At 46.5% G+C, this 25,757-nt stretch overlaps 1 protein-coding gene across 1 annotated transcript in view; it reads left to right on the top strand.

The window, feature by feature from the left end:
• The window catches only part of LOC138666533 (zinc finger protein 420-like), a 107,958-nt gene that overhangs the window by 60,116 nt on the left and 22,085 nt on the right, over positions 1–25,757 (top strand). The window lies entirely within an intron of this gene.

The raw sequence follows: 25,757 nt of genomic DNA, 5'->3' as shown, positions 1-25,757 counted from the left end.
AGCAGGACCGATGAAGGGAAACCCAGCAGGGTTGGAATACTGTAAAAGCACAGTTTGCACAGAAAGTTGAGCACACTAAACATGGAAGTCTAATGTCTCAATTCCAAGACACTGGTGTGAGTGTCAATGAGCTTTAAATATGTCTAGGGAGATTGTCATTGATCCACGAAGGGCAACTTGAAAAACCCGATGTTGAGCACAACAGAAGACAGTGGACCCAGGCTCAGGAAACAGAGCCTGGGCTAACCGGGGCAGGTGTGTAATATGGGTCTTTATTTTTCATCCAGTTTTTCTCTTGAGGAACACTGGATATAAAAATATTTTGTCAATTATTTATAACTCCTCCATTTGCCTGGGGTGTTGAGGCTGTCAACATTCTGAAAACAACATTTCAAGGAATACAAGACTCATTGAGGATGTTGTCACAGAAGGTACCATAATAACCAATAACACACGGCGTAAGATAGCAGCTCAAGATCCCAAAACAAGAAAAAAACCATACCTGAGATGCGAAGGGCCCACCCCCATTCTCCAGAAGCATATCTGAGGGGGGACAACCGGGGCATATGTCCCGGGTGCAGCCAGCAGCAGGTGCAATTGGGCTGTTTAATGTGGCGGTCCGGAGTGTCTCCCCAGGGCTAGGATTTGGTCATTCTGTGCCAGCTGACAAGCTGCAACGCGCCAGCTCCCAGAGTCCAGGCTTTAAGACAAGTAGAATTGAAGCTCTGAACACTGTGTCAGAGCGACATCAGCAGCATGATTAGATCATGTGATCTCGCTGCTGATGTCACTTGCCGGCACGCAGAAGAAAGCAGAGGACCAGTAGTAAGTGCTGAAGACACCAAAGATTCAATGTAGGGGGGTGATTTATTCTTTGTGTGGGAGGATTTGTTTACTGTGAAGAGGGGATTATTCAGTGTGGAGGGGGATCTACTCTGTGGAGGGCTTGGGATTTATTACTTTCGTGGGGTTATTCAGTGTGGAAGGGGGATCTATTCTTTGTAGGGGGTGGATTTAATCTGTGGAGGGGGGCTTAATCTGTGTGTGATGGTGATAGAATCTATGAAGAACAAGGGGTAAATATGTGAGGAGACAGTATGGTTCGCAGGCGTGACATACATGAGAATGTAAGGGGAAACGTGTGAGTTATCCGTATGGGAGGAGAATAGTGTGAGTTGGCACCGATAGAGACTTTAGTATTGTGGGGGACGATGTAAGCCAGAAGTGGATAGTATGCCAAGGAGGAGTGTGATGAGGATGCATAGTATAGAGACTGGGCCATCTAGGGGGGGGGGGGGGGACACAGTGTGAGAGGACAGTGTAAAGGAAAGTATGGAAAGAGGATAGTGTGCACAGTGTGAACCAAAAGTGGGACCATTGGTTTTACCATGTCATTTACTAGAAAGCAGGAAAAAAATCCAAGTGCGGTGAAATTGCAAAAAAAAAGTGCAATCCCACACTTGTTTTTTGTTTGACTTTTTTACTAGGTTCACTAAATGCTAAAACTGACCTGCCATTATGATTCTCCAGGTCATTACGAGTTCATGTACACCAAACATGTCTAGATTCTTTTTTTATTTAAGTGGTGAAAAAAAATTCTAAACTTTGTTAAAAAAAACCCAAACTGCCCAATGTCGGTAAGGGGTTAAGGGCGTTGTCGGGATGTGCTGCACAAGACTGGAGAAGATGGAAGTCTGCAGAGACTACTTTGGCTGAGAAGAGTCATCACGGAGTCTAGACAAGATGAAGAGAACGACTACAGAGACACAATAATCTAAAAGGTACGTGGATGTAAATGTTATTTGTGATACTCACTAATTTTCATATTTTTGTTTGTTATGAGCATTAAAGGGGTTGTCCAAGTTTGTGATGACATGAAACAAGAAAATTGAACCGCATTACTGCACTAGAAATATGATGAAGTGAGAGCGTTTAGCGCATAAATTGGCCAATTCATGTGTACCTGGTAGCCACATTAGGGCATCTCTCGTATACCAGGTCCTAAACTTTCCTCACTGAGAATAAACGTCTTCATCTGAATGGGTACCTGTGAAACCTCTTCTTAGACTAAATTTCTCTCTCTCTGTGGAGGGGTAATGGACCTTCTGCGATTAAAACACCTGTGACTAAGAGGCAGAGTGCTCAGTCAGAAGCCTAATGAATACAAATTTAAAAAAACTGACCATCACATCCAAACAGACTAACTGTGAACAGGGGCTGAACCTAGAGTCACCAACTTGTATACAAAAGTGGTGCAAAAGTCATTGGAGATCCATGACTTGTTCCTTCTGATGAAAGTTATGTAGTCTACACTTTGAGGGGACAGCCAGATGCGATTATCTGTCAGGACACCACCAGCAGCGCTGAAGGCACATTCTGAGAGAACGCTGGTTGCAATGCATGACAAAACCTCCAAGGCATGACAGGTGAGCTCAGGTCACTCTTCCATTTTTGAAGACCAAAATGTAAAAGGGGCCAACCACCCCCCTGATGGCATTGATATTGAGCTCAGATACACCTGCACCATCTTCTCCAGTTGTTCACAACGTGTCAAATATCAAAAAAACTGATCATCACATCCAAACATGAATAAGGTCTGAACAGGTGCTTACCTAGAGTAACCAACTCAAATACAGAGTAACCAACTCAAATACAATCAAACAAATAAGGCGCTATAACATGCAAACATTAAATATGAAAATTAAATTGCATTACTGCACGAGAAATATGAAAAATTGAGAAAGCTTAGTGCATAAATTGGCTAATTGGTGTGTACCTGGCAGCCACGGAAAGGTGTTTCTCATTGCCAGGACCTAATGCCAATCCTCTATTAGACAGCCTGCATCTCTCTGGGAACCTAATAAGAATCCTCTTCAGACTAAAATCTATATCTGTGTGGAGGGGTAGGATCCTGCTGCAATTAAAAACGGCTGAGACCAAGGGGCAGAGTGCTCAGTCAGAAGGCTAATACAAACATCAAAAATCTGACCATCATATCCAAACATGAATAAGGTTTGTACAGGTGCTTACTTGGAGTAACAAACTCAAATACAATCAATCAAATAAAGCAGCACTCTGTAGAGCTATAACATGCAAACATGAAATATGAAAATTAAACTGCATTACTGCACTAGAAATATGAAAAATTGAGAAAGCTTAGCGCATAGATTGGACAATTTGTGTGTACCTGGCTGCCGCGATAACACGTTTCTCATAGCCAGGACCTAATGCCAATCCGCGCTTAGACAGTCTGCATCTCTCTGGGAACCTAATGTGAATCATCTTTAGGGCAGTCCCACACGTCCAGATAATTCCGGTACCGGAATTATCCGTGTCCGTGTGCCCGTGCATTTCTGTGGCACATCAGTGTGGCACACGTGCGGCACACGTGTGCCGACTGGGTACCACACGCACCGTGCAGGAGACAGCGCTAGAGATAAGCGCTGTCCCCTGCATCTGGTGCTGAAGCTGCCATTCATATCTTCTCTGCAGCAGCGTTTGCTGTAGAGAAGATATGAAAAATCCTTTTTTTTTTTTTGTTTCTCGTGTTTAAAATAAAGGTCCCTGTCCCCACCCCCCTCCCACCCCCTGTGCGCCCGCTGTTATTAAAATACCCGGCTAGCTCGCAGTGTCCTGTCCTTGCCGCACCTTCTCTTGTATGAGTGGTCATGTGGGGCCGCCCATTACAGTCATGAATATGAGGCAATCCCTTGTGCAGGCATGTACTACAAAGGACAGAGAATGAACTTCAATCCAATATTGCAGCCAGCAGGTAAGGAAAGGGTAAATCAAACACCGAAAACCCCGCCCCTATGGCTGAAGATTGTGCCCTCCAAATTCAGGTGACAGAGTCCCTTTAAGGGCGTTTCTTTGGGCCTACCGGTTAACCTGCTATAGTATGTCTTTTTGCATAGCCTAGGCCAACGCAGTCCAGACGTGATGCAAATCATGCTTTCGGAGTGGGCACAAGTGAAAGACTGAATATGTAAAAAAGAGAAAAAATCTTCAGCTCACCCAAATGGAGTCCAAATTCCAAGAAGAAATCCGAGCAAGGATCAAGCGTGCAGCCAACGTCATGGATACAAAAGAAACGAGGGAGATCCAGCTTCAGGAAAGGATATAGTCTCTGATAAAATCCAAAATAGCTTTATTGTCATGAAAAAATTTAAAATGTGGACTCCAATTACTGAGGACTAAGAACACAGCTGTGTTCGAAACGCGTTCAGTGCAGTGAGAGCTGCTATGTGATTCCTTTGTTATACCACTTGTCATTGCCACATTTTACATTTTTTCATGACAATAAAGCTATTTTGGATTTTATCAGAGACTATTTCCTTTCCTGGAGCTGGATCTCCCTCGTTTACAAGTGAAAGACTACCTTTCTGCACAGTTTTGAAATGACTACGAAGATGGTTATCGCTGATGATGCCATCATCAGCATCACTATTCCGGTCACCTACAAGCTGGAGCACACTTTGAATAGTCTGTGCGAGGTGACGTGACGGTCCCAGAGGGGCTCATGGTACCAGACAAACTGTTAGTGAAGATGCAGGAGCCAAGGAACAAATTTAGGAGGATGAGGTGATGGACGCGCAATAGTCAGGAGATGAAGAGGATAATAATACACTCTCTGTTGTCCTTGGTTGACGGGAGGGGACGGAGGAAGCAACCTTGAGTATTACCCTGCCACTAACAAACCATAGACATGGACCTCATGGAAGTGCCCAACACATGAGTACCTTCTTGCTGCACTATCTTCAACATGATGCCCGAATTCTTAGGCCATGTTCACACAGTGCGTTTTTTACTGCGGAACCGCCGCGATTTTGCCGCTGCGGGTCCGCAGCTGTTTTCCATGCAGGGTACAGTACAATGTACCCTATGGAAAACAGGAACCACTGTGCACATGATGCGGAAATTAACTAAAAAAGCTGCACTGAATAGCTGCGGTAAAAAAGAAGGACCATGTCACTTCTTTGTGCGGAACTGCAGCGGTTCTGCACCCATAGACCTCCATTGTGAGGTCAAACCCGCAGTAAAACCCGCAGACGAAAAAAATATTTGCGGGTTTTCTGCGGTTTGTGGTGCAGAACCGCTGTAGCAGGAAGTGCGGGGAAGCGGGAGGAAGTGTGTGGGCAAAGTGTGGCTGCCCCCCCCGTGCTCCAATCCCGCCCCCCGTGCTCCAATCCTGCCCCCCCGTGCTCCAATCCCACCCCCCCATGCTCCGATGCCACTCCCCCATGCTCCGACGCCCCCCCGTGCCCTCATCTCCCCCCTTATACTTACCGGGCCTCCCGGTGTCCGTCTTCTTTCCTGGGCGCCGCCATCTTCCAAAATGGCGGGCGCATGTACAGTGCGCCCGCCGAATCTGCCGGCTGGCAGATTCGTTCCAGGCACATTTTGATCACTGTGGTAACCTCACAGTGATCAAAATAAAAAAAAAAAGTAAATGACCCCCCCCCTTTATAGGTAGTAACAATAATAAAATAAAGAATTTTTTTTTTCCCCACTACAGTTAGGGGTAGGGTTAGGGTATTTTCAGCCATTTTAACCCTAAAAAAACTTCCTAGAAAACACAGACTCTGCAGAGAAAACTGCATAAAAAACGCACTAAAAACCGCATCAAAAAGCGCACCAAAAAACGCACCTGCGTTTTCTGCCAAGAGCTGCGGTTTTTAGTGCAGAAAAAACAGCAGGGAAATCAGGAACGCGTGAACATGGCCTTACAGTTAGAAGTTAGAAATAGTGCTGACTACTGGGTTGCCACTCTGTTAGATCCATGGTACAAGAGTAAATTTAGCCAGATACTTCCCCCACTGGAGTATTGAAATACGCTTGCAGACAATCTTAAGAGTGGTATTCCCCAAGACAGCAGTGAGGCACATAGTGTGCATCCCAGTTGTAGACATCCATTCCCGGGAATGTCAAGACGTTATTGCAGAAACTTTAGCAGCAGTGTGACATAAGCAATTTCTGTGAGTCATTTAACACATTTTTTAGACCAGCCTGTGTACCAGCAGGACAGAGTACAAATCTGACACGTTGTGAACAATCAAAGAAGTGCTGCCTTATTTGTTTGATTGTATTTGAGTTGGTTACTAGGTAAGCACCTGTTCAGACCTTATTCATGTTTGGATGTGACGGTCAGTTTTTTTGATATTTGTATTAGCCTTCTGACTGAGCACTCCGCCCCTTGGCCTCATCCATTTTTAATTGCAGCAGGATCCTACCCCTCCATTTAGAGATAGCTAAGTCCGGTTTCACACATCAGTGGCTCCGGTACGTGAGGCGACAGTTTCCTCACGTGCCGGAGACACTGACTCACGTAGACACATTAAAATAAATGTGTCTCTGCACATGTCAGCGTGTTTTCACGGACCGTGTGTCCGTGTGCAAAACACGGAGACATGTCAGTGTTCGTGGGAGCGCACGGATTACACGGACCCATTAAAATCAATGGGTCCGTGTAAAACACGTACCGCACACGGACGTTGTCTGTGTGTAGTCCGTGTGCCGTGCAGGAGACAGCGCTACAGTAAGATCTGTCCCCCCCCCACATGGTGCTGAAGCCGCGATTCATATTTTCTCTGCAGCAGCGTTTGCTGTAGAGAAGATATGAAAAATCCTTTTGTTTTTTTGTTTCTCGTGTTTGTGCAGGCATGTACTACGGAGGACAGAGAATGAACTTCAATCCAATATTGCAGCCAGCATGCAGCCAGCGGGTAAGGAAAGGGTGAATCAAGCACCCCAAAACTCCGCCCCTATCGCTGAAGATTGTTCCCTCCAAATTCAGGTGACAGAGTCCCTTTAACTTTCTGCACCAGCACTAGAGCGACCTCTCAGCACTGTAACACTGAGGAAATGTCGCCCGAAACAAGATGTCCGCAATCGTAACCAAAGTAATACAAAAGCATTAATGGAAATGTGATGATTTACCGAACTGTGACCGATGTTGAGTAATAATGCTTGTGAAAGCGAACACGAATCCGAATGTTCTACGTTCGTGCCGAACTTGAGATTGGAGAACGTTTTCCAAACATGTTCGCTCATCTCTACTCTCAGAAATAATCAACAGAGAGCAGAAATACCTTAAGTTAAAGAATGAAGGTGATAAGGGTCTAGGAGATAACGAGATGATCCACGGCTCCTTCTGGAATCTAGGCTGCTCAAAGCCCATTGTGGCCTGTGGGCCAAAAAAGATTGTGTACCCCTGATATAGAGTATAATGTTCTGCAGTCCATATAGTCTATAGTATTCTCATACATTTATAAATATAATGGATATGGTGATATGGCAGTCTGCACAACTCGTACACACACAGCTTCACTTCGTACATCCCGTACACACGCGGCTCTTCTCTGTACACCTCTTACACACATGGCTTTGCTCCATACATCCTGTACACGTCTCCGCTCCGTACACCCCGCACACACACGGCTTCGCTCCGTACACCTCGTACACACATGGCTTTGATCCGTACACCTCATACACACCTGGCTTCGCTCACTACACCTCATACACACACGGCTCTGCTTTGTACATCCCGTACGGATGCGGCTCCGCTCAACTCGTACACACGCGGCTCCGCTCTGTACACACACGGCTCCACTCCACATGTTGTATAAATGCGGCTCCATACACTGCGTACACACACGGCTCCGCTCAATACACCTCGTACACACACAGGGCTCCGCTCCGTACACCTCATACACACATGGCTCTGCTGTATACACACATGGCTCTGCTCTGTAGCCCTCGTACACAGAGCTCTGCTCTGTACACCTCGTACACATGCGGCTCCACACACCTCGTACACACACGGCTCCTCTCCGTACACACACGGCTCTGCTCCGTACACCTCGTACACACGGCTCTGCTCCGTACACCTCGTACACACGGCTCTGCTCCGTACACCTCGTACACACGGCTCTGCTCCGTACACCTCGTACACACACGGCTCCGCTCTGTACACCTCGTACACACACGGCTCCGCTCCGTACACACACTGCTCTGCTCCGTACACCTCGTACACACGGCTCTGCTCCGTACACCTCGTACACACACGGCTCCGCTCCGTACACACACGGCTCCGCTCCGTACACACACTGCTCTGCTCCGTACACCTCGTACACACGGCTCTGCTCCGTACACCTCGTACACACACGGCTCCGCTCCGTACACACACGGCTCCGCTCCGTACACCTCGTACACACACGGGTCTGCTCCGTACACCTCGTACACACGGCTCTGCTCCATATACCTCGTACACACACGGCTCCGCTCCGTACACCTCGTACACAAACGGGTCTGCTCCGTACACCTCGTACACACGGCTCTGCTCCATATACCTCGTACACACATGGCTCCGCTCCGTACACCTCGTACACACACGGCTCCGCTCCGTACACATCGTACACACACGGCTCCGCTCCGTACACCCCGTACACACACACACGGCTCAGCTCCGTACACCTCGTACACACACGGCTCCGCTCCGTACACCTCGTACACACGGCTCTGCTCCATATACCTCGTACACACATGGCTCCGCTCCGTACACCTCGTACACACACGGCTCCGCTCCGTACACATCGTACACACACGGCTCCGCTCCGTACACCCCGTACACACACACACGGCTCAGCTCCGTACACCTCGTACACACACGGCTCCGCTCCGTACACCTCGTACACACGGCTCTGCTCCATATACCTCGTACACACATGGCTCCGCTCCGTACACCTCGTACACACACGGCTCCGCTCCGTACACATCGTACACACACGGCTCCGCTCCGTACACACACACACGGCTCAGCTCCGTACATCTCATACACACACGGCTCCGCTCCGTACACCTCGTACACACACGGCTCCGCTCCGTACACTTCATACACACACGGCTCTGCTACATCCACACTGTAAACCCCTCCTGACCCCACACATAAACTTCCCCTCATCCAGCACCATGACAACCAGCACAGCAGAGTCCTGCATACACTGAGGCCCCTGATCATGTGACCCCTGACTCCTCCCCTCCTGTGACCTCATCACAGGTCCTGTGCGCACAGAGCAGCCATATATGTGGTGTGCGGCTCTGCAGGTGGAGGTAGGTGCTGGAGCCCCGTTACTTTGGGGGGGGCATCATCATTATAATTAACCCCTTCAAGTTTGAGCTATTTTACTAACAAACAGGAAATCTCTACATGTGTTGTGCCTGTTGAACAGCGGATAGTCATACAGCCTTGGGGACCTGAACGTATTTTTCGAGCACTCTGAAAACATTCTGTTAGCACGCGAGCATGGGATACCGCGTTATCCTAGCATGTTTGCTCACCACTAGCACTTTCCGGGTCACGCTCGGTGGCCCCGTCACGGCACACTTCCTATCCCCCTGCAAAACAGGATTCGCGCACATGAGCCGATGGAGCCATATAGTGTAAGGCTAGGTTCAGATTGCGTTAGGGCAATCCGTTTAGCGCTAAGCGCTAGCGGGTTGCGCTAACGCAATGTCTTTCGGGGTCGCGTTTAACGTCCCCGCTAGCGCAGATTGGAACAGACCTCGGGCTTGCAGCGTCCGAGGCGCATCACAAAACACCGGCACATCGCTAGCGCATGCCGAAAATGGCATGTGCTAGCGATGCGCGTTCCCGTTGCTGCCAATGGGCGCCCTAATGGACGCGTTGCACAGCGTTAATTTCGCCGTGCAACGCTGTCCATTAGCGCAGTCCCATTAACGCAATGGGAACCTAGCCTAACGGTTCCGGCAGAGCGAACGTTCTCTCTGACATACATCATTTTTGAAGTGTGCGCCTACTGCAGGGGGACACTCACATGCAGGGGACTGTACCTGGGTGTCAGACTCCAGTAGGCGCACACTCCCGAAAATGATGCATGTCAGAGAGAACATTCGCTCTGCCGGACCCGTTACAATCTATGGCTCCATCAGCTCATGTGTCCGAATTGTGTTTTGCAGAGGGTTTGGATGCATGCCGCAACGGGGCCACCGAGCGGGTATGGGTTAATTTCATTTATATTCTGAGAAATCAGACGTCTTTGTAACAAATATTTTTTTTCTATATTTATAATGTTGAAAAAGAAGGATGATACGAATTTTTATATTTTAAGGACAAATTAAATGAAGATAATAATACCAAAGAATTTGTGATTGCAATCATTTTCAGGAAGAAACTGAGTATTATCTGACAGAATTGCAGAGGTGTCAATACGTTTGGCCACAATTGTACTTGTTTTTGCTGATAATCTTGAAGGTCGTGTAAATATTTTTTTGTTTTATTTCGTGTTTCCGATTCCCATTTGGAAAGTTCCTCTTACAGTGACGAATAAAATTTCTTGTAATGATATAATGATATACAGTTGAAATGGGGACAATAAGTGTTTGATTTATTGATAGAAAAACAAACTTAATATTTGGTACAGAAACCTTTGTTTGCAAATACAGAGGTCAGACATTTCCTGTAGTTCTTGACCAAGTTTACACACTGCAGCAGGGATTGTGGCTCAATCCTCCATACAGATCTTCTCCAGATCTTTCAGCTTTCAGGGCCGTCACTGGGCAACAATGACTTTCAGTTCCCTCTAAAATTTTTCTATGGAGTTCAGGTCTGGAGATTGGTTAGGCCACTCCAGGACTTTGAAATGCTTCTTACGGAGCCACTCCTTAGTTGTCCTGGCTGTATGTTTTGGGTCATTGCCATGCTGGAAGACCCAGTCACGAACCATCTTCAATGCTCTTACTGAGAGAAAGAGGTTGTTGGCCAAAATCTCACGATACATGACCTCATCCATCCTCCCTTCGATGTGGTGCAGTTGTCCTGTCCCCTTTACAGAAAATCACAGCCAAAGTATGTTTCCCCCCACCATGCTTCATGGTTGGGATGGTGTTCTTTGGGTTGTACTCATCCTTCTTCTTTCTCCAAACACGGCAAGTGGAGTTGATTCCAAAAAGTTCTATTTTGGTCTCATCTGACCACATGACCTTCTCTCATGCCTCCTCTAGATCATCCAGATGGTCATAGGTGAACTTCAAACAGGCCCGGACATGTGTTGGCATGAGCAGGGGGACCTTGTATGCCCTGCAGGAATTTAATCCATGATGGCGTAGTGTTATTAACTGTGGTCCCAGCTCTCTTCATGTCATTGACCAGGTCATCCTGACTGTGTAGTTCTGAGCTGATTCCTGCCCTTTTGCAGAATCATACTTAGCCCACGAGGTGAGATCTTGCATGTAGCCCCAGACAGAGGAAGATTGACATCTTGTGTTTCTTCCATTTTCTAATAATTGTGCCAACAGTTGTTGCCTTCTCACCAAGCTTCGAGCCTAGGGGTCGGGAACCTTGTTGGCTGAGAGCCATGAATGCCACATACTGTATTTTTCGAACTATAAGATGCACCAGACCATAAGACACACCCCAAATTATCAGAAAATAGAGGAAAAAAAATTAATGTGTCAAATGGGGATTCGTCTTACAGTCCGAATTCAACTTACCAGGGCGATATCGGCAGTGCTGGTGGAGCATGGTCACAGGGGTTTTTCGGTGGTTCGGTGATATGACTCCCATCCCAGACTGGTGCGGCAGGTTCGGTAATGCTCTGTGGTACGGGGGCTGTGTCAGCATTTTGTGAATTCCCGGAGGCCCCCGCACATCCATTGCTGCGATGCAGTGGCCTCTAGGAAATCCCATTCCAGGTTGGTTCGACGGTGTTCTGTGGTGCGGGAGGCTCTGCCGGCATTTTTTGAAAGCCAGGAGGCCCCTGCACATCCATTGCTGCAATTCAGTGGCCTCCGGGAAAATGGCCGGCCATTTTCCCGGGAGCCACCGCATTGCAACAATGGATGTGCGGGGGCCTCTGGGCTTTCAAAAAATGCTGGCGAACTCCCCCCCGCACCACAGAGCATTCCAGTCTGGAAAGGGAGTGTGATCATCGCCCTGTAGTCTCGGACCTGGACCGCCGCAGATTCGCCTGACTTTTCCTGCCGCCACACTACATGTAAGTATATTCCGACTATAAGACGCTCCCCCATTTTCCCCAAAGAATTTTGGGAAAAAAGTGCGTCTTATAGTCCAAAAGGGTAAATGTTTGTATTGGTGAATATAGTGAGACTAAATAGATTTATAATGTATACTCACTCAGATATTAAGTGGAAATGTGCAATGAAGAGACGTGATCCCTGTGTATCTGCAATTGATGCGGGTATTGTGATGACCACGGTTGCTTAATCGGACTAATACTATGGCGTCACTTCATTGATGACATCATATTTATTTGGAACGGCCCATCCACAACTTTACAACTATTCATCTCAAAATTAAATGACAACTATAATGCCTTGGAGTTCACACCGACTGTAAGTAAAACCGGTGTAAATTTTCTAGATTTAACCATCTGTGTATCCAAAAATGAAATAATGCATATGTTAAGGGAATCGATGATATTCAAAACTTATGAAAATCCTCGTCCATCCACGCTTCAGGAGCAGATATGTAAATTACCCATAGTCACCCAGTTTTATCCCGGGTATAAAAAGTTCAATAATATAATCCGGAAGCATTGGCCTATATTACAAGGGCGATAAACATATTGGGGATCTTTTACCGCAAAATCCAAGATTCGTATATACAAAAGCCCAAAACTTGGGCCTTCTGCTTGCTCCCACCACTAAACCAGTATTAAGCAATCTCACAAATACAAATAAGGCATCAACTACTAAAACTATGGGGTTCAAATCATGTGGCAAATGTTTCTGCTGCAAGCACACAAAATGTGTCAAAAAAATATACACGTCTTTGACAGATGCAAATAACACTCATGAATATCCCATTAAGTCCTCAATCACATGTGACTCTGTAGGGGTCATCTATATCCTTAGTTGCGAAAAAACCCCTAAAGGTCCGCATAAAGGAACATCTGAACAATATCAAAAAGGGTTTCAAAGGTCATCCCTTATCCCAACACTTCTATGAGAAACACAATAAATTATGTGAGGGGATCTCCTTTTACGGTATCCAAACTGTACCTAAGAACCCAAGGGGTGGCCAGTGGCCACTACATCAAAACCATGTCAAGAATTGAATCTAAATGGATCTTCTCCCTTGACAGCCTGGCACCCAAAGGGCTAAATCAGGAAATTGAACTTTATGCCTTTTTTTGACGTGTCATTTGGCCAAATTCTGACCCTCATGAGGCTGGCAGCAGTAGCTGGGTCAATAATAACATCATCCGTTTTGAACAAAGGCTAAAACGATGGAGCTCGACGAATACCCCGGGCTAACATTAATAATGGGTGACTATACATAGAGGCAAGTGTCTAACAAGGGTTATAGAGCTCTAATATTTTATATTTCATACATAAAATGACACATTTTATGTATTCTTAATATTTGTGTACATTTATAACTCCACACATACTGATGTGGTTATATGTTAAGTCAGTCTAATTAAGAGACAAGATTTTATTAGTATTTTCATTTTTAAATGCAGTTTATACAGATATACTTTTTAAGCTTTTTATTATAATCAATAAAGAATTTTTTCCCCTTTTAAATACTTTCCCAGTTCTTAATTCACCTGTTTATACACTTTAATTCCCAACCAACAGACAATTCAATTGAGTTCCACAGCTCAATACCTAATTACATATCAACAACTTTCTGCATTGGTGCACAAACAATCATCCAATCAAAGATACGATTCACTAATTGAATCAGCACTGGCAGCAATTACACATAGGAGGGGAGGGCACATCGCTATAAAAGAAGCAGGAAGACATGCGGTCAGCATTAACCCTGATGAAGAGGGCCAGAGTCCTTGAAATGCATTGGTTTGCTGACTAGCTATACTAGCACACCTGTCCTCTTTAGCCCCGTAGCGTGGTGACGTCACCAGCAGCTCCGCCCACCCTCTCCGACCGCTACCTCAGCGCTGCATCCGGCCGGGGCACACGAGGTCTCGCGGTCGCACGGCTTCTGCCGCCACTCTCTCCTTAACCCACCGCTCTGTCATAGCGGTACACCTAGCGGTGGCTCAGACTTTCCGGAACCGCTTCCCTCCGCACTCAGCGCCGCTGTGAGTACAGCATATTTTATGTGCACATAGCAATTGTGGCATATTAGTGCTCCAACATACTAGGGGAGCATTTCTCCTCATCTCAACATATGGGCAATCCATTCTAATCACAGTAGTCCTTGTCAGCCAGCACCTGATGGTCATCTTACTACCTTAACCTAACGGAATCCTGCGCTACTCCCACCAGCAGTAAGTTTATTGTGTACTGGGAAAACTAGACCGCATTTATTTAAAACCACCATTACCTATAAAGGTTGTACATTTATCTAAGCAGGGGCATCTACTATAAACCTCTGAATATTAAGCAACCGCGGTCATCACAATTCCCGCATCAATTGCAGATACACAGGGATCACGTCTCTTCATTGCACATTTCCATTTAATATCTGAGTGAGTATATATTATAAATCTATTTAGTCTCACTATATTCACCAATACAAACATTTACCCTTTTTTTTTCCCTCTCCTCATTCCCCTAAGATTCTGGTAGTACTTTAAGGACCGATTACAACATCCACTGCATAACCAATAATTACTCATTAAGTAAGTGCTCTCTTATTCATTTATTCACCTATTTTTCATTTTATTGTTTGTTTTTGTAGACAGCGCAGGTGAATACCACTCTTTTACATTTTATATACTTTACAGGTCTACACAGAACCTGTCACAATCACCAGCAGCACTCTACATTCAGCAATTTTGTTTCCCCACTAGGGACTATCAGGAGCGCCAGTGCTTTTTACATTCTTTTTTAGTATTTTAAAATGTAAACCATAGAACAGTAAGAAATACCGCGCTACAAGTGGCCAAAAACCTAACTGAAAGAATAAGTGTGTGTAGATGGAGACGTGCTGCCAACCTAGTACCCTAAAAGCATGTGGTGGATGCACCTACCCTGAATAAACAGTGCGGGATATGCAGACCTAGAGTCTGCCTACAAAAGTCTGGTAAAGTAGTGACTACTCAGACTAGGACTAATGCCGCAATAGAGAATAGTAACTGCTGGATGGCAGATTCACTTACCTGCCCAGCTTGGGGAGGTATGGAAAAGACGTCCGGCGGCTGATCGTGATGTAGGGTGCCGATGATATGCTCCCCTGTAGCGGTGCTCCCTCGAGCTAAGGGAGAGCGAGCGTGCCCCGGTGCCTGCGATCGCAAGTGCTGGGCGGGGGGTAACTGAAGCTCCGTGCAGCGCCAGAGACGTCCCGGCCGGAGTCGTCCCTGGATGCACGAGAAACAAAAAATGGCCGACGCTGCTGCGCAGCGTGTGATGTCACTGGCCTATGGAGCCCTAGCAGGGTCAGTATAACCAATGCGTTTCGGAGTGTGCCGCACTCCTTCGTCAGGGTTACCGCCCAGCAATTCTGCAAGGTGATAAAGTGGTTGGCGAACATCTTCCCAGAAACCCCAGGTTCATATATAGAAAGGCCCAATCGCTGGGCCAGCTAATAGCCCCTACAACTAAAATGGCCCTTACGGACAAAAGGGGTGTCAAATCCATCTTGAATCCACCGAAGGTGGGCTTTTTACCATGTGGAGGGTGCTATGGGTGCACACACACCTCGTTTAGGAAAATCAGACAACTTACGTTTTCGGATGCCGATGGAACACGCGAGTTTTTGATTAGGGACAGTTTGTCCTGTCATTCCATCGGAGTAATATATGTAATCCAATGGCCATGTAACAAGTTGTACGTGGGTCGTACAAAAAGACAATTAAGGGTGCGTATTCAAGAACATTTTAAGAATATCCAAAAAGGGTTTTTAGAACATCCCCTTTCAAGACATTTTAAGGATAAACATGGAAAATCCTTGAAAGGAATAATTTTCTATGGCATCCAGGCCGTCCGTCCAAACATAAGAGGGGGCGATTTTATAAAGCAGATGTCTCGTTGCGAATCCCAATGGATTTTCACGTTGGATAGTTTAAGACCTAAAGGCCTCAACTGTGAATTAGAACTACATGGTTTTTAATGCTAGATGTTTTTATAGCTCTGAAGCTACACATATCCTTCATGTGTTTATGGGGGTGTTACTAGGGAGTCTCGCCATGAGGATCATACCCACTTAGTCCAGTAAGGGAATAAATCAGCAATGTGGGCAACTATTTAGTAGACACTCCGAAACGCGTTGGTTATACTGACCCTGCTAGGGCTCCATAGGCCAGTGACGTCACACGCTGCGCATCAGCATCGGCCATTTTTTGTTTCTCGTGCATCCAGGGACGCCTCCGGCCGGGACGTCTCTGGCGCTGCACGGAGTTTCAGTTACCCCCCGCCCAGCACTTGCGATCGCAGGCATCGGGGCACGCTCGCTCTCCCTTAGCTCGAGGGAGCACCGCTACAGGGGAGCATATCATCGGCACCCTACATCACGATCAGCCGCCGGACGTCTTTTCCATACCTCCCCAAGCTGGGCAGGTAAGTGTATCTGCCATCCAGCAGTTACTATTCTCTATTGCGGCATTAGTCCTAGTCTGAGTAGTCACTACTTTACCAGACTTTTGTAGGCAGACTCTAGGTCTGCATATCCCGCACTGTTTATTCAGGGTAGGTGCATCGACCACATGCTTTTAGGGTACTAGGTTGGCAGCACGTCTCCATCTACACACACTTATTCTTTCAGTTAGGTTTTTGGCCACTTGTAGCGCGGACGCGGTATTTCTTACTGTTCTATGGTTTACTATTCCCCTGACAGATTTAGCACAGTATCTGTCTGATTTACCAGCAGCACATGTGGGACCTCCACTTATGTACTAGTAGAGCGCCAGTGTATTGTGTTTATATTTTAAAATGTAATTCCGTGAGAGCCATACAATATGCTTATGTGTGCTTTTTACAGCTCTGTCAAAAATTAAGAGACCACTGCCCAGTTTTATAAAAATCAGCTTCTCTACATGTCTGACAGCCATTCCATTCCAGCGTCAGTTGAATTCCAACCAGAGGACACCTCATTCTATGTAATGTGCTTCTGATTAGGCCATCACCTGAACCAAATCTTATGTAATGAAGGAAAGTATAAAAAACACTGCTGTGCTGTTCACAGTCCTCTTGCAATAGGACAAGCTGGATGGCAAAACAAGTGCTAGTAATATCCCAAAAGTAAAGGTTCCTTCACACTAGACGATATCGCTAGCGATCTGTGACGTTGCAGCGTCCTGGCTAGCGATATCGTCCAGTGTGACACGCAGCAGCGATCAGGCCCCTGCTGTGCTGTCGCTGGTCGGGGAAGAAAGTCCAGAACTTTGTTTCGTCGCTGGACTCCCCGCAGACATCGCTGAATCGGCGTGTGTGACACCGATTCAGCGATGTCTTCGCTGGTAACCAGGGTAAACATCGGGTAACTAAGCGCAGGGCCGCGCTTAGTAACCCGATGTTTACCCTGGTTACCATCGTTAAAGTAAAAAAACAAACAGTACATACTTACCTACAGCTGTCTGTCCTCCAGCGCTGTGCTCTGCACTCCTCCTGCACTGTGTGTGAGCGTCGGTCAGCCGGAAAGCAGAGCGGTGACGTCACCGCTCTGCTTTCCGGCCGCTGTGCTCACACAGACAGTACAGGAGGAGAGCAGAGCACAGCGCTGGAGGACAGACAGCTGTAGGTAAGTATGTACTGTTTGTTTTTTTTTACTTTTAGGATGGTAACCAGGGTAAACATCGGGTAACTAAGCGCGGCCCTGCGCTTAGTTACCCGATGTTTACCCTGGTTACCGGCATAGTTGGTCGCTGGAGAGCGGTCTGTGTGACAGCTCTCCAGCGACCAAACAGCAACGCTGCAGCGATCCGGATCGTTGTCGGTATCGCTGCAGCGTCGCTTAATGTGAAGGGGCCTTAATAGGAATCAAAAAATAACCTTAAGGCCGGGTTCACGTTGCGTTAAACAGACTGCGCTAACGCAAGTGCCGAAAAAGATCGCGTTTATGCGATCACGCTAGCGCAGATGCTCTATCTGTGCTAGCGGTGACAAACCCGAAAATGCTGCAGACTGCGACAGAGGGTCAGTCACAAAACGAAGGCACATCGCTATCGCATGCCGATTATGACATGCGTTAGCGATGCGCTACATAATGGCAGTTACTGGGTGCGCTAACGCATTCGTTACATAGTGTTAGTGCCGCTAACGGATGCCGTCAGCGCATTGCCATTAACGCAATGTGAACCCAGCCTGAAGCTGTGTGCACACATTGCGTTTTTTTTTTGCATTTTTTTTCGCTATAAAAACGCATTAAAAACGCGTACATTATGCATCCCATCATTTAGAATGCATTCCGCAATTTTTGTGCACATGATGCATTTTTTTCCGCAAAATAAAAACGTATTGCGGTAAAAAAACGCATCATGTTCATTAATTTTTCGCGTTTTTCCCGCTATTTAATGCATTGGGAAGCTCCGGAAAAAAACGGACGAAAAAAGCGAGAAAAACTTGAAAAAAACGCATGCGGATTTCTTGCGAAAATGTCCAGTTTTGCTCAAGAAATTTCTGCAAGAAATCCTGAACGTGTGCACAGAGGCATATCTAGGGTTTCTGGCACCCGGGGCAAGAATTCATTTTGACACCCCCCCCCAGGACATATGCGATTTTCACACTTAGTCATGCACTGACGAGCTCCGCTCCCCAATGCTCTCAATGATCAGTGAAAAATTGAGAGAAGCAGAAGAGAAGCTCGTTGTCACAGGACCACAAGTATGAAAGTCGCATATGAGTGACGTGTCCATGTGACGACTACTGGAAGCTGCAGAGCTGAATCCTGACATCGCAGCTTCTGAATTCTCACAACGCATGCACTGCACACTTTTAGGATTCTCCCTTGCCTGTGGAAAGTCATGTCAGCACAAGCATGAGATTTTTATACCTCTGGCCACATTCCGACTAGACGTGCCCGGCCTCGCTGAGTTCATTGAGTGAGGCCACACATGTCTAGTCAGCATGTGACCGCATGTATCTAAATCGCCAGCATGAGAGCATCCTGACAGTGTGCAGGGCGCACTGTGAGAATTCAGAAATCTGCAGTCACAAAGAATAACTGCAGTCTCATTACAAACCTGGACATTCCGTTTAAAGCTCCTAACATAAAAACATGAGACCAATATAGAAAAATCAGCCGCACTCTTATGGTATATCTTTGCAAAAATGCACAGCAGGGAGTATAAACGGAGTAGTAACGTTTCGACCCTACCTCGGGTCTTTCTCAAACTGCGTTTTCTAGATAGTGTGAAAAATAAGAAGTGTGGTCCCTTTAAGGGCTCCTATTGTTGTGGTGTCAGGACATCCTGCTTCTGTGGGCGTGTTTTCTTAATATAAAAACATGAGAGTTAGTTAACATCACACATAACATTTACATCCAGGTACCTTATATATGACGTCTCTGGAGCCGATCTCCTTCTTTTCTTCATCTTGTCTAGACCCCATGATGAGTTTTCTCATCCACAGCCTTCTCTGCAGATTTCCATCTTCTCCGTTCTTTTGCAGAAAATCTCCACATGACGCCCTTAAAGATACAAGTGTCATTAAAATGCTCCTGAATAAAAAAAATTGCCCCTCACTATACTGTCTGCACAAAATATGACCCCCACACTGTCCCTTTTATGGTTCATGCTCTTCACACTGACCTCTCCTCTCCTTTCCATACCGGTCCCCTCTTCACATTGTCCTCTCATACTGTGTTCCCCCTATAGGGCCCAGTATTTATACTGTACTCTATCATCAAACTCCCCCTTCCTGGTATACTGTCCCCTTCTGGCTGTGCCCTCATACTGTCCCTCCATGCTACACCCCCACTATTCAGTTTCTATTCTGTGCCCACTCACTTTTGTCCCCCCATACTGTCTCCTCACACTATTCCCCTCCCTCCTTCTACTGTCTCCTCTCACATCCCTCCTGTTCACCATACTGTCTCCTCATATATTTACCCCCTCACTTTCTATACTGCCTGCTCACCTAACTCCTCATACTGTGTCTGCACAAATCCCATCATCACCCTCACTTCCCGTACTCAGTCCACATACATTTTTCACATCGCTCTTCATACTGTGCCCTCATTCTCCCAGATTGTTTCCTAATACATGCCCCCCATTCCCTCATACTGTTTCCTCATACATGCCCCCAATTCCCCCATACTGTTTCCTCATACATGCCCTCATTCCCACATACTGTTTCCTCATACATGCCCCCAATTCCCCTGTACTGTTTCCTCATATATGCCCCCCCATTGCTATTCATTTTGTGTCCTCAAGTCTCCCACACACATAAAATCCCCCATCCCCACTACAAATCTCACCCCACATATAATAAATTCCCCCATCCCCAAATTCTCCCCACACATAATAAATCCCCCATCATTGCTCTCTTCACCACCTCCATCATTGCCTTCTCCGTCATGCCCATCATTGCCCATTTCACCACCTCCAGCATTTCCTCCCCAGCAATCCCACCATTGCCCTTTCCACCACATCCATCATTTCCTCCTCCACCATCCCCATCCTTGCCTATTCCACCACTTCCATCATTTCCTCCTCCCCCACCATCCCCATCCTTGCCCATTCCACCACTTCCATCATTTCCTCCTCCACCACCATCCCCATCCTTGCCCATTCCACCACTTCCATCATTTCCTCCTCCACCACCATCCCCATCCTTGCCCATTCCACCACCATCCCCATCCTTGCCCATTCCACCACTTCCATCATTTCCTCCTCCACCACCATCCCCATCCTTGCCCATTCCACCACCATCCCCATCCTTGACAATTCCACCACTTCCATCATTTCCTCCTCCACCACCATCCCCATCCTTGCCCATTCCACCACTTCCATCATTTCCTTTTCCACCACCATCCCCATCCTTGCCCATTCCACCACTTCCATCATTTCCTCCTCCACCACCATCCCCATCCTTGCCCATTCCACCACCATCCCCATCCTTGCCCATTCCACCACTTCCATCATTTCCTCCTCCACCACCATCCCCATCGTTGCCCATTCCACCACTTCCATCATTTCCTCCTCCACCACCATCCCCATCCTTGCCCATTCCACCACTTCCATCATTTCCTCCTCCACCACCATCCCCATCATTGCCCTTTCCTCCCCCTACACACACACACACACACCATTTACTTCTCTGCACATTCCCCTGCAGCGCGCAACACACGCATGCGCACGCACGCACACACACACACACACACCCCTCTCACCCCCCCTCACCTCTCCTCACGCTCTGCCGCAGCATCTCCATCGCCTTCCTCTGACCTATGACACAGCCGGCCGCTGAATGATGACATCATCCAGCGGCGCGTCTGTGTGAGAGGAAGCGCGGGCAGGAAGACAGATCGCTGCAGCTCCGCTGCTATTTTCTCTTGTAGGCAGCGGAGCTGCAGGGATTTCTCCCTGCCTGCCACAGCCACACTGCAGGGGCCCCCCTCCACCTCCGCACCTGTTGGGAGTCGGCGCTCTGCAGCTTCTCTGTGTCGGCTGTCAGCTTGACAATCGGCACAGAGAACAGCTGACTCCCAGACCGGGGGCGGCATAATGCATCCGCCGGGGGAGACGCTGCGGACCGCCACATTAGGCGGCCCGACTGCGCCTCCCTGCCGGCTGCGCCCGGGGCACATGCCCCGGCTGCCCCTCCCCCAGATACGCCACTGCGTGTGCACATAGCCTTAACCGTGCCAAAGGAGTTGAAAAGAAAAGTCTTGAGTGAGGAAAAGAAGGGCTCAATTCTCTCTTTTCAACCCCTGGCAAAAATGATGGAATCACCGGCCTTGGAGGATGTTCATTCAGTTGTTTAATTTTGTAGAAAAAAAGCAGATGACAGACATGGCACAAAATTAAAGTCATTTCAAATAGCAACTTTCTGGCTTTAAGAAACACTAAAAGAAATCAAGAACAAAAAAGGTGGTAGTCAGTAATGGTTACTTTTTTAACCAAGCATAGGGTAAAAATTATGGAATCATGAAAAACAAACACTCCAAAACCTCACTAGTATTTTGTTGCACCACCTCTGGCTTGCAGTCTCTGAGGCATGGATTTAATGAGTGTCAAACACTACTCTTCATCAATCTCGCTCCAACTTTCTCTGATTGCTGTTGCGGTGGGACACAGTGAGCGTCATGGTGCCATCCTTAAAATTTCTAAGACGGCAGTCCATTACAACAAGGTCAAGCAGCAGACATTGCGGACAACAAAACTAAAGATTGTCAGAGGGTGAAAACAACTCTCCACTGACCAGGATGACCGTCATCTTATTTGAATGTCACTCAGCAACGCAGGATGACATCAAGTGACCTAAAAAGGAATGGCAAATGGCAGCTGGTGTGAAGTGCACGGCGAGAACAGTTTGTAACAGGCTCCTAGAGGCTGGACTCAAGTCATGTAAAGCTAGAAAAAAGCCTTTCATCAATGAGAAGCAAAGGAGAGCCAGGCTGAAGTTTGCCAAAGACCATAAAGATTGGACCATACGACTGGAGTAAGGTGATCTCTGATGAGTCTAATTTTCAGCTTTGCCCAACACCTTGTCATCTAATGGTTAGAGACTGGGATAGGCGTACAAGCTACAGTGTCTTGCACCCACTGTGAAATTTGGTGGAGGATCGGTAATGATCTGGGATGCTTCAGCAAGGCTGAAATTGGGCAGGTTGTTCTTTGCGAAGGACGTATGAATCAAGCTGCATACAAGGTTATCCTGGAAAAAGAGTTGATTTCTTCTGCTCAGGCAATGTTCCTCAACTCTGAGGACTGTTTTTTTTCCCAGCAGGACAATGTGCCATGCCACACAGCTAGATCAATCAAGATGTGGATGAAGGACCACCACATCAAATCCCTGTCATTGCCAGCCCAGTCTCCAGACCTGAACCCCATTGAAAACCTCTACAATGTAATCAAGAGGAAGATGGATAGTCACAAGCCATCAAACAAAGAAGAACTGCTTACATTTTTGTACCAGGAGTGGCATAAGGTCACCTAAAAGCAATGTGAAAGACTGGTGGAAAGCATGCCAAGAAGCATGAAAGCTGGGATTAAAAATCATGGTTATTCCACCAAATATTGATTTCTGAACTCTTCCTGAGTTAAAACATTAGTATTGTTGTTTCTAAATGATTGTGAACTTGTTTTTTTACATTATTTGAGGTCTGCAAGCAATGCATTTTTTGTTATTTTGACCATTTCTCACTTTACAGAAAATAAGTAAAAAATGTATTGCTTGGTACTTCGGAGACATGTTGTCAGTACTTTATAGAATAAAAGAACAATTTACATTTTACTCAAAAATATACCTATAAAGAGAAAAAACAGACAAACTGAAAATTTTTATGAACAGGAGAAAAAGGGAGCATACAATATAAATAGTTTTATAAGCAAGTGTCTTTATTAATACAAAAAGATACTAAAAATAGTAAGACAATTACATATTAGGTGTAATCCAGTCAAGCACAGAGGGAGGACCACCCCCTGCAACCCGCATATACATATAAAAGTAATAACCAAGGGGAAAAAAGCCCCACATACAAATCACATGGAAGACTAAACCCACACGTACCTAGGTGAGTACCATGGCGAGCAATGAAGCTAAACTAATAGTAGTGTGTGGTACATAGTGAAGTAACAGGTACCGTGGCTAAGCTTACCAGCGAGGGGTGCAGGAGGAGAGTCCCACCGGAAAGAAAAGCGCCCCGACGCGCGTTTCGCGGCTCTAAAGCGCCGCTTTCTCAAGGGGAAAGCTTGAGAAAGCGGCGTTTTAGAGCCGCGAAACGCGCGTCGGGGCGCTTTCTTTTCCGGTGGGACTCTCCTCCTGCACCCCTCGCTGGTAAGCTTAGCCACGGTACCTGTTACTTCACTATGTACCACACACTACTATTAGTTTAGCTTCATTGCTCGCCATGGTACTCACCTAGGTACATGTGAGTTTAGTCTTCCATGTGATTTGTATGTGGGGCTTTTTTCCCCTTGGTTATTACTTTTATATGTATATGGGGGTTGCAGGGGGTGGTCCTCCCTCTGTGCTTGACTGGATTACACCTAATATGTAATTGTCTTACTATTTTTAGTATCTTTTTGTATTAATAAAGACACATAATTATAAAACTATTTATATTGTATGCTCCCTTTTTCTCCTGTTCATAAACATGCTTGTTATGGAGCTTTTTTGACTGATCTGGGGGCACTTTATGTTCATGTGTTGCAGCCCAGACCAGCATTATGACATTGAGATTTTTGTTAAAACTGAAAATTTTGCAGTGGTCTCTTAATCTTTGCCAGAGCTGTATGTAAGACCAACATTTTTAAAGTACAATAAGTCTTTAAATTCCTTTTTAATAACGTTGTTATGCTTTTGCTAACCAATGATGAATAAAGTACTTCTTACCATTAATGTGACTTCTGGTGCTATATGGTTTTGTGGGGTATAACCAAAGGACTGTAAAAAACCCTTTTAAAATGTAACTTTTAATAAATACTGAGTAAAAATTACCTATATAAACGGGTCAGGAGACAGTAGCACCTTAATCTATCTTAACACAAAAATGAAAGGATAGAGACTAGACTGTGGGGGGGCGTGATCTTTCCCTTACTCGGCCTGCCTCACAGCGGAGGTTGGCACCCTAAATTTGACATGGCGCCCCCACTCGTCGACGGCTCTCCCTTATGACCCTACAGGATCTTAACAAAATGAAACTACCACCACACCACAACCTTATCTAAAGTGCAATAATGCTTATAAGGTGCAATAAAAGAGCTGTAAAGATCTAATGTGGAATAGTTTCCACAAAAAAGGGTCTTGTAAACAGTTACCCTTCTATTGATCTGATATGAGAAAGGTGCACAAGGTGTCTAATGTTAGAGACAGAGTAAGTTTAAACAGTTGCGATATACAGCAATAATGGACCTGTTTCCAGTCTCAACAACACACATGACACCTATGGTATACCCAAATAATATGCACAGTATGGTATTTGGGAGAAAGATGTATACACTGTGTAGGCAGAGTAGTATGCAAAAAAAGGACAATCATATGTCAGTATGCCATACACCAGCACCTCTCAAATCATAAACAGGCAAAAAGAAAAAAGATGGTCAAATAAAGGATGTACTCATCCGTATGCTGCCGCCCATCCCGACGCGTTTCCCCCTAGGATAATGCACCAGGGTTCATCAGGGGAAGGAGTGGGGCTTCTCACGGTCCGAGGAAGCTATAGAAAGCTGCGTCTCAGAATGACCGCTCAAAACATCCGAGGCAGCTATAATGAGCTGCGTCTCTGAATGACCGCTATATGGTTTTGCTGATGGCTTTGTAGTCTGATTGTTAGGCCGGTTTCACACGTCAGTGGCTCCGGTACGTGAGGTGACAGTTTCCTCACGTACCGGAGCCACTGACACACGTAGACACATTGAAATCAATGCATCTGTGCAGATGTCATTGATTTTTTGCGGACCGTGTCTCCGTGTGCTAAACACGGAGACATATCAGTGTTCGTGGGAGCGCACGGATTACACGGACCCATTAAAGTCAATGGGTCCGTGTAAAACATGTACCGCACATGGACGTTGTCCGTGTGCAGTCCGTGTGCCATGCAGGAGACAGCGCTACAGTAAGCGCTGTCCCCCCCCCCCACTGGTGCTGAAGCCGCCATTCATATCTTCTTTGCAGCAGCGTTTGCTGTAGAGAAGATATGAATATTC

The sequence above is a fragment of the Ranitomeya imitator genome, chromosome 2 (assembly GCF_032444005.1).
Source record: "Ranitomeya imitator isolate aRanImi1 chromosome 2, aRanImi1.pri, whole genome shotgun sequence".
NCBI classification, from domain to species: Eukaryota; Metazoa; Chordata; class Amphibia; order Anura; family Dendrobatidae; genus Ranitomeya; species Ranitomeya imitator.
Note: the sequence above shows the minus strand (reverse complement) of the source record. Positions and strands in the feature narration are given on the sequence as shown.